Genomic DNA, 10,986 nt, shown 5'->3' with positions numbered 1-10,986 from the left:
TCATGGCCTGTTATTTTCAAGAAATGTGAACCTAACATCTTTGCCCAGAATAAGAGAAGCCAGGGTATGCAGGAGTGCACAGACCCTGGGAGCCATGGATTGATCAATGTCCATCCAGGAAAAGGAGGCCCACTGAAGCCTAACAGCCTGCACTAACCACCAGGCCTGCTAGGTGACACTGTACTCATTTGGCCACACCAGGCATAATGACAGTTCAGCCGCCCTGCTACTGCTGCAAGCAATTAGCGCTGACCAGGTCTAGTGGAACAAGCTGGAATGGAGGGGTGCATGTGGGTCACCAAGCTTAGCACTGGCCCCAGAGGCATTGCCCTCAAAACCCACTCCTTCAGGTCTGGGATCACCCGGGATTATGCTGAGTTGGGAACTGATCTAGGGCCCTACCAGCCACATGGAATGATGGCTGTTGACACCTCAGGGCAGGGGCACATGCACTGCAGTTTGGTGGATTAGGTTATCAATGAATTGGGAAACATCACAACTAATCAGGTAGGTTGCCCCTCCTTTCCTAAAAAGCCCAAACAGGAGACAGCTAGAACCTGGGAAGTTAGCCTTCTAAGTGGAGTTAGGAGGCTGCTGTGATCCCTAATGAGGACAGGATGGAGTCATTCACTCAGCATGTTGGATGGAGCTGGCAAGCGAGGAGAGATGTTCTGTGCTCACTCCACCTGCCAGGCCTCACATCCCTTGCCGTTGCCTTATAACTAGGCTGCACTCAGAAACTTTCCTCATTTGAAGTTTCCAGGAGCCCTCCAACTTACCTTCAGGTGCAGAAATATCTGGTCAATATGTTTTCAAACAAGGATTGATTCTCTTGACCTGACTAGTGCCTGTCTGGCACAAGGCCCTCTGGGACAAGGCCAAGAGTCTTATTACCAGGGCTTGGAGAATGCACACTACAAGTCAGTGGAAGAAACAAGAGCCTGGTGATGGCTTGATGAGCCCAGTTTAACAGGGCATAATACTAAATTTGAACATGTTCTGTGCTGAAAGAGGAACGATACAAAGCTTCAAAGCTGAATATTCAAAAAGCAAGAGGAAAGGACATTTTGGTGGCATGGAAAGCAGAAGGGGGTTGGTTATGAAAACCAAGTTCAGTGAAGAGACACTATAAGAATGTCATAGTTAAAGGTCTCCCCCCAAATTCCAGGACACGTCTTAAGCTTCAAAATACTGTAGCAATACATAAAATGTACTTGACAGATCATTCTGTAGGAAACCATAATTACTGACACTAATTCCCCTTGCAAGGATATCAATGCCCTTGCAAATTCCTGGCACTTTCATGTTGCTTGCAAGGGACAGTTGATTATACATATGCTGATTTTTATTATTTTCTGGCACATGACCTATAAGGAAAAGCTTTCCATACTCCACAGCACCTACACTCATGCTCTTAAGTTTAAAAGAATTCAAATTTGGATATGCAGGGCTTAGTGATGGCGCATAAAATAAATGGTGCACCACAATATCAGAAGTGTAAACAAAACAATCTCTGCTAAAATACAAAAGTGAGGACACAATATGGGCAAAACCTGAATTTCAAAATGGAATACATTAAAGAATATCTGAAGGTGTGATAGGACTTACTGAGCTGGAAAAGTGTATTCTAATGCATTGTCAACATTAAAAATCCTTTTTTATTTCATGGACTTCTTATAACATATGCAAATATGCCATATGCCTAATGTCTCTGATTTCATTCACTCAATGTGAATTCTTTCAAATAGGGTTTCTTCGGTCATTGCTTACCCTACCAAACACTATCAAATAATTCCTAGATCCACAGTGAAGATGAGTACACCATATGATTCACCCAATTCTAAATAGCAACTTTTCATAACGTCCATCCAAAATAACAACAGTCCACAAAACATCGTCATTCAATTTGAGACTAGAACTCCAATGATACAGGGAAACCAGGTTTTAAACTCCCCCTGTTGCTCCTGAATGATATCAACAGAAACTCGGGTACGTATTCATCACCAATTCATACAATAAGAAGATAACATGTAACCCAATGCAAAGCCAAACTGACTGAGAAAGTGCAGGGCCAAGGACAGCTGTCTTTTGTCTTCACTTCTGAGTTTTCCAGTTGACATTGAGATTCTCTCGGAAAGTGCTCAGGTGTAGAAGTCCAATTCATTTGCAGAGAGCATGGGAGTGTGCCTCAGAAGGCTCCAAATTCCCAAAGACTACTGCAGTTGACATTTCAAATTTGATGCCATTGAAACCTCTTGAGCATTTTCTTCTTGAAGAACTTGCTGATAAAATACCCACATCAGCATATTTGTGAGAAAGATATAACCTATAAGTCCCTGAGAGTGATCTCATCTGCAGAAATACCTACACTTAAGAAATCCAAGTCACTGTGGAAGCACTGCTGACTGGCACCACAGCTCCATGTGAAAATTTTCATTGGAGAGAGTTTCTGGGAAAAATTGCCAAATTTTCAACTGTGTTGTAATCAGACAAAGGAGAAAACCTTGAGACATAAGAGGATCAGCATTAACTGAAGAGGCTCTTTTTTTGAGACATAAGAGGATTGGCATTAACTGAAGAGGCTCTTTTTTTTTTTTTTTTTTTTTTTTTTTCTTTTGGAGGTGTAGGGGATTGAACCCAGGGCTGTGTGCATGCTAGGCCAGCACTCTAGCAACTGAGCTATATCAGCAGCCCCTCAAAAGGCTTTTTAAGGTAGGTGACTGGATCCTCTGCTGGTCTGACTCTGAAATTGATTGCAGGAAAACCACTGCAAGACAAAGCCCAACAATTTCTAATGAATTTTTCATTTGACTTTGGAGAACAATTCGGCACAATAACTTTTCTGCATGTCAAAATCCATAGTCTAAAGGGGTATCATGAGGGATAGATTGATCCCTGACTACTTAAGGAGAAAAATTGTTGTACCTATCATTGAGCAGAAAATTATGCCAGTGATCCCTGGAGGCCTGGGACAGGAGGATAGGCAGGCATATGTGGGAATTATAATATGCTCAGGATGTTAGTATGAAAGGAGATTTTTGGGAACATTCACACCTGGACACCAAGTCAGCACAATCACAACCCACTGATTATTTCTCACTCTTCTTTTTCCTCATGGCATTTTCCTTTTAAATATACTAACCAGCAATTAACTGGGCAAAATGCGCAGCTCAGTGCAGGTGCTGGATCTTGCCTATCATCTCAGCTATTGGGGAGGTAAAGGAAGGTGTTTCTCCTGGGTAAAACCAGTTTCCCTAAATTAGGGAATGCCTCAGCAATTTAGCCAGGCACTGTCTGTAACTACAAATAGGCAAAGGGAAGTGATAGTGACTCACACGGTCTATAATCCCAGGTCCAATATTTGCTGGCAGAAAAGAAAAAATCTCATTCAATTTTCAAACTTCCAGTATTTATGTGTGATCCTCTGAAGATTCATTACCGTGAGATTAGTTGCAGAAAGTCCTAATCTTTGATCTCTCAATCATTCATTTCCATACAATTCCACTCAACAAGAATGCCTAACTTGGTGACCAGTGCTCCTATGACATGCTAGCAATAGACGTGAGAGCTACAATATTCAAAGTGGAAGGGGCTGGCCTCGGGCATGTCGGGTTTGAAGAGCCAGACGGTTCCAGTCTCTGATATAAGAATGCACATCGTTCCTCTTTTCAGGGGTTCTTTCTGGGCCTTGGGCAACATGAGTTTCCAGGAGTGTCTTCCCTGTCATCTTGGCTGCGCTGCATATATAGCCTGAGGTCACAAAGGCAGCATGACAGAATGAGGGCATCAGTGCCGGGGTCCAGCCCTAGCAGGAGTCCATGGGTTCCACACTGGTAAATGGGGTGTTGGGAGACAGCGTCTGCGATGGATGGAGAATGAAAGACACAGACTCTAGATCTGGTGCAATCAATCCCACTTTATTCTGGGGAAGGCTGGGTTTATATACATTTTTCTTCAGGCTTTGATGACAGGCTTGTGATTAATAAAATCAAAGAGGTTTCCAAAGCATAGGCAGAAATTGTTTTTATGGAAAGATTATGAGAAAACAGTAACCTTACAGATTATCCTTACCTAATCACAATTATTTTAAGAATATTTAACTAAGCTAATACAATGTTTATTTCCTTAATATCTAAACTCTATATGACCTAAGACTATTCTTATTACTTTTGTGGTAAAGCAATAGACAAATAATGTCATGTGGCCATCTCTACTAGGTCCATCTGGTTAATATCTAAATTGCTGAGTTAAGGGCTACAGGAGGGCAGCATTCGCAGTGGTTCTCATGGCCAAGTTATTTTACTGAATAGATTACATTGTCTTATGTAGCTCTTTTTCCCAGAACAGAGCATTGTGCACCAATGTTTATTATAGGGGTGACCTATTCTTTGTAGGAAGGAAGGAATGTTGTGAAACCTTATTCTTTTACCTTACCACCACACATAAACAAAACCATCATCTGGATTAAACCACCATGTAGGAGACAGGGGGAGATCTATATCTACCTTCTCTAAGGGCTTGCCTTTAGGGGGGTACCAGGGCTTGCCATTGATAAAATAAGCTGGTCCATATCTAGTAGCTACTGTGGGAGGTGCTTTGTGCTTAGAACTTGGGGAAACATTGTTATCTATAAGTTTCTGTGCCCCAACAGATTCTGGCAGTGCCAGTAAATGCAGTGTTTGATTTTTAACATAATAAAAACATTCTTCTGTAGTGAGGTTAACATCACAGGGTTTCAACATGTGTTTTGTCTCCATGATGTTTTTCTGGAAATTTGTAGAAGTATTCCCATCACCTCCAGCAAGATCCCCAGACTGAAGTGAGTAATATATTATTAGGAAAACTCCACAGAATAACATCCAAGCTAGGGAGGCATACATCTGGCATGCAATCCTTTTAGGATGAGTCTTTGCAATCATCCTTCAGTGGAACTCTGTCAAGCACTGCAAGGAGAGCCAGGCGCCCCCTGCACATCACGGTTCCCATGTCAACAAGAGAAGCTTCGGATCCTCAGCTGCTTGAGACCAAGATTCAAGATAAGTGCCAGCTCTGCGCTGATGGTAAGAGGGAAGAAAGAAGGGAGTTAGTCCCACAGACTTGCTGTTTTTAAGAAATTCGATCCTAGCCTCATCAGCCAGGAGAAGAGGAGCCAGGGTGTGTAGGGGCCACGACCCATGAGCATTGGGTAGATCCAGGATCATCCAGGGTAAGGGACCTGGCTGAAGCCTGACAGCCCGCACTCCCTTCCAGGCCTGCTGCGGGTGCTTTGCTCGTTTGAATGCGTGGGGCACCACAGTCGCAAAAGGCACCATGACAACCTGGCCACCTGACTTCTGCTGCAGGCAGTTAGCCCCAAGCAAGTCTAGCAGGCCAGGGAGGCACTGAGGGGTGCAAGAGAGCATGTGAGTCACCAAGCATAGCACTGGCCCCAGCGGCATTGCCCTCCGAACCCAGGCCTCCAGGTCTAGTCTCACCCAGGATTTTGCTGAGTCAGGAATGTGGCCCAGGGCCCTATCAGCCACACAGAATGAAGGTTCTTTACAGCCTAGGACAGGGGAGCACACAGTGCAGCTTGGTGGCTCAGGTGGCCATTGAATTGGGAAATGTCTAGACAATTCTGGTGGGTTGTCCCTCCTTTCCTAGAAAGATGGAAAGTGGAGACAGCTGGAACCTAAGAAGTTGGATTTCTAAGTGGAAGTGAGTGGCTGCTGTGATCCCTAATGAGTAAAGGAGGGACTCATTCACTCAGGATGTGGGATGGAAGCAAGGAAGGAGGTAGCAAGCGAGGAGAGATGTTCTACGCTCACTCCACCTGCTAGGCCCCACCTTTGCTGCGGCCTTATAACTAGGCTACATTTTCGTTTTCCTGGTATGATTTCCCAAGGGGCCCTTCAAATTACCTTTAGATGCAGAAATGTCTGGTCAATCTGTCTTCACATAACAGTGAACTCTCTGGACTTGACTACTGCCTGTATGGCACAAAGGCCTCTGGGAAAATGCCAAGAGTCCTATTACCAGACCCTGGAGGATATACACTAAGCCCAGTGGATCCAACAAGAGTCTCAGGATGGCATGATGAGCACAGTTTAATAGGGCATAATACCACACTGGAAAATGCATCATGCTAAAAGAGGAATGGTACAAAGCTTCAAAGCTGAATATTCAAAAACAGGAGTAAGGACATTTTGGGGGCAATAAAGCAGAAGGCTGTTGGACATGAAAACCAAGTTCAGTGAAGAGACATTAAAAAAAATGTCATTGGTAATGGTCTCACCAAAAATTCCAGGACATTTCTTCATCTTCAAAATACTGTACAAATTCAGGAAGAAGTAATTGACAGATCATTCTGTAAGCAATGATCATTACTGACACTGACTTGCCTCGCAAGGACATCAAAGCACTTGCAAATTCCTGGCTCTTTCCTTTTGCTTGCAAGGAACAGCTGATTATTCATATGCTGATTTTGATTATCTCTGGCACATGACCTATCAGGAAAGACTTTCCTTACACCACAGCACCTACATCCAACCCCTCCAATTTAAACAAGTACAAATTTGGATTTACAGTACCAGACGATGGCTCTTGAATTAGAGTGTGCAACAATATCAGATATTTACAGTAAACATCTCTGCTTAGATGCAAAATGAAGACCCAATTTGGGCAAAACTTGAACCAAATTGCAAACCGAAAACATTAAAAAATATCTCAAGGTGTGATAGGAATTTCTCAGCTGGAAGAGGGTATACTAAAACATTTTCAATGTTTAAAATGTTTTTTTTTTTTTTTTTTCTTGGTCTTGTTTATAACCTGCACAAACATGCCTAATATCTCTGATTGAATTCATTCAGTGTGAATTCTTTTAAATAGGGTATCCTGTGTCATTGCTTACCCTACCAAGCACAAATAATTCCCAGAACCATGGTGAAGTTGAGAACCCCTATCCTTCACTCAATTCTAAACAGCATCTTTTCATAACATCCATCAAATTAACAACAGTCTATAAGAGTGTGTCATTCCACTTGAGACTACAGAATTTCCAGATCAGAGATTTAACAAAAATCTTGTAAAATAAAAGTCCATTTACATAATTTTATAAAGTAATAAAATTTTAGAAAATTCTTTTATATTGCAAAAATACTTTAAAAATGAATGTTAAGAATACTTTACCTGAAGAGAAAAGTCTATGGTAGCATATTATTCATGTATTTTTATATATTTCATTATCAATGATAGAGTTTTTGTTTTCTTTTTGGCATTCTAACATTCTTGCTTCAACTGTATTCTGTATCAGAACCACACACTCAGATGTCAGCTTTTATGTTTCTAATAAATTGAGAAAGTTCTTACATTAGTGTTTGACAAACTATTACCAGAAAGCTAAATCCTACCCTCCACACATTTTTATATACACAAATTTACTGAAACATAAACATTTTAGTTTGTTGCATATTTTCATGACTGTTCTTACAATAAAATGGCCATAATTGTAACAAAGGTCATATGGCCTTTGAAGACCAAAATATTTACTACCTGGCTCTTATTGAAAAAATTTGTCTGGCTCTGCTTTAAATAAAACACTGCAATAGAGTCTTCTAAGTATATCTTCAGATATGTTCAATTAGGTCTAAAGGAATTCATTTTCATTGTATGACTTTTAAATAGAGTTTTGCTGAGAACCCTAACAAAAATAACATTTAAAAGCAAATGTTGAGCAACTATGATGTTGTTCTATTGTTTTTTATGGTCTTCCTCTTATACATAAATCTATTGTAAAATAGTGGGATCATTGCCAGGTGCACACCTATAATCCTAGCAATTTGGGAGGCTGTGGCATGAGAATTTCAAGCTCAAGGCCAGCCTTGGCAACTTAGTGAGAACCTGTCTCAAAATAAAAAAAAGGGTTGGAATATATTTCAGTGGTAAAATGATCCTGGGTTCAATCCCCTGATACCAAAAAAAAAAAAAAAGTGATCACTCAAAATAAATCGTCATATAACATATGGTCAAAAATATACATCTCTATGAATCAATATTTATAAGCACGTCCCTTTAGAGAAAAACTGAGGACACTGTTGACAGATTAATTCTTTCATAATCTAATGGTGCTTTACTTACTGACACAGATTATAAGTATTTAAGAAATAGTTCACTGTTCCAAGTAATATTAATGCAATAGAACTGTATAGCTCAAATGATACCTCATTTCTTTGTGCTTCAATACTTCAAATGCCTTGAAAACCAAACCTAAGGGCACACAACCTTGAAATGTTGACTCCATCCCATAACCCTCAATCACCAATTCCATTCTTTTAGTTGCTTGAGGTAGTTTTACCTTTTCTCTTTCTGTTTGACTTCATATCCTATCTGTGAAGAAATCTACCTTTAAAATTTAATAAAAATCCAACCATTTCTCTCTATATGAAATTATACCACTAGGTCCAAAGAGTTTCTGTGTCTCGTGGGGTTGCAGTGGCTCCATAACTTATCTTCCTGCTGCTACCCTGTGTGCTTATCCCTCTATTCCCTTCTCAAAGCAGTAATCAAGTGTTCCTACTACTCCCCAATAGAGAAACAAAGGACTTTTAGGGAAATAGTTTATTTCATATATGAAACAGGTCATCTTTGAGCATCTGATGATTCGATAGCCAGAAAATATTCAAAGACCAATGGTAACATAGCAAAGGCATATGGACTTGAAGCAGTTCATGGCAGCCAAACTTAGAATTCAACTATCAAAAGGAAAATTAATGAAAACATGCACACACACACACACACACACACACACACACGTCATGATGAATAATAATAAAAATAATAAACAGCATGCTAGAACTAATATTTACATCAAAATTTAAAAAAATCCTTGTGTCCATACTGACTCTGAATAAAAAACAGTGGGAATGGGATGAGAAAAAGCACATCTGCATAAAGGGTTATTTGGTAAATGTGTTGTATTTCCCCAACCAATGTAAGATTCAGTACAGCTAAGCATTAGCAAAATCACCCATTAAAAAAATGATGAGAACAGAAAAAGCGGAAACAAAAGAGTCTCGCCGGCGTCCCCGCCCACACACTCGCGCACACTCGCGCTCAGGCGCACACGGATCAGGCACCGGCTCCCGGAGGGAGCCAGCGAACGGCGAGCCGGGGACCCACAGGCTGAGCCAGCCGAGCAGCCAGCGAGCGGAGCCCGCGACGACCCACGCCCCCGAGCCACGCAGCCGCCCCCCGCCGGCCGGTGTCCCCGCCGCCCTCCTTGACCCATGGCGCTGAAGCGGATTCAGAAAGAATAAAGTGACCTACAACGTGATCCACCTGCTCACTGTTCAGCTGGACCTGTGGGAGATGACTTGTTCCACTGGCAAGCAACTATTATGGGGCCTCCTGATAGTGCGTATCAAGGTGGCGTCTTCTTTCTCACTGTACATTTTCCGACAGACTATCCTTTTAAACCACCAAAGATTGCTTTCACAACAAAAATTTACCATCCAAATATAAACAGTAATGGAAGTATTTGTCTTGATATTCTGAGGTCACAATGGTCACCAGCTTTGACTGTATCAAAAGTTTTATTGTCCATATGTTCTCTACTTTGTGATCCTAATCCAGATGACCCCTTAGTTCCAGATATTGCACAAATCTATAAATCAGACAAAGAAAAATACAACAGACACGCAAGAGAATGGACTCAGAAATATGCAATGTAAAATCAAAAAAACTTTCATATATACCAGAGTACTGTAAAATCTAGGTTTTCTCAACATTAGCAGTAAATCGAGCACTGTTTACTGTTTCATTGTACCATGAAACCCTTTGATTTTAACCCATTTTAAATGTGTTTCTGAAGCAAGACAAAACAAACTTCCAAAAATACCCTTAAGACTGTGATGAGAGCATTTATCATTTTGTATGCATTGAGAAAGACATTTATTATGGTTTTTAAGATACTTGGACATCTGCATCTTCAGCTTACAAGATCTACAATGCAGCTAAAAAGCAACCAAATTATTTTTTGCTGAAACTAGATGTTTTTACATGAGAAATACTGTATGTGTTGTCTAAGATGTCGTCACTTTTATAAATCTGTATTCAGATTTCATTCTTTGTTAGCTCACTTTATAATTTGTATTTTTTTACTGTATAGACTAAATATATTCTATTTACATGTATGTCAACTCATTACTTTTTTCCTGTGAACAGTATTGAAAAACCCCAACAGCAGATAATTAAATGAATTAACTGTGTCTCCCTTGTCTTAGGATATTCTTCAGATTGAATGCAGATTTCTTAAACCTGAAATGATCTTTACACTGTAATTCTCAATATACTGATTATGGAGAAACACTTGTTTTGATTTTGTTATACTTGACTTAACTTTATTGCAATGTGAATTAATTGCACTGCTAAGTAGGAAGATGTGTAACTTTTTATTTGTTGCTATTCTATTCACATTTGAATTTTTTTTCTGTATAGGCAATATTATATTGACACCTTTTACAGATCTTACTGTAGCTTTTTCCATATAAATAAAATGCTTTTTCTACTATTTGTCTAAATTACTTAAAAAAATTACTTTATCTATAGGTAAGGATCAAAACTGTATATAAAATTTTATGTGAAAATTATTTCCAAATTGTGAAAATGAGATCTATTATATTTGGCATTAATCACCACTAGTTATATATGCATTTTATCATATTACATTAGCATCTCTTTACTCAATTGTCTCTAAGATTATTTACTTTGGCCACTCATGAGAATTTAGAAGTTGGGGTTTGTCTTGGATCACCTCCAAGATGAATTATTTCTGGAAGTACCAAAATGAATGTAAGATAGTGTCACCTACCCTGAAGAAATGTTTTTATAGACCTAAGGAATCACAAGATTCATTCATTAAAATTACCCTGTAGGTGTAACTGACATTATATTTCTTGGGTTGTTGTTGTTTTTTTTTTTTTTTTTTTTTTTTGTGGTGCTGGGGATTTG

At 39.9% G+C, this 10,986-nt stretch overlaps 1 pseudogene across 1 annotated transcript; it reads left to right on the top strand.

Annotated features, from left to right (window-relative positions):
* The first annotated feature begins 9,067 nt into the window (after nucleotides 1–9,067).
* Nucleotides 9,068–10,546, top strand: LOC306659370 (ubiquitin-conjugating enzyme E2 D1-like; annotated as a pseudogene). Its single transcript has one exon. The product of its transcript is annotated as a ubiquitin-conjugating enzyme E2 D1-like (transcript).
* The last annotated feature ends 440 nt before the right edge of the window (nucleotides 10,547–10,986 follow it).

This window comes from Sciurus vulgaris (genome assembly GCF_902686455.1).
Source record: "Sciurus vulgaris genome assembly, chromosome: 4".
In the NCBI taxonomy this organism is placed as follows: domain Eukaryota; kingdom Metazoa; phylum Chordata; class Mammalia; order Rodentia; family Sciuridae; genus Sciurus; species Sciurus vulgaris.
This window is presented reverse-complemented; position numbering and strand designations above follow the sequence as displayed.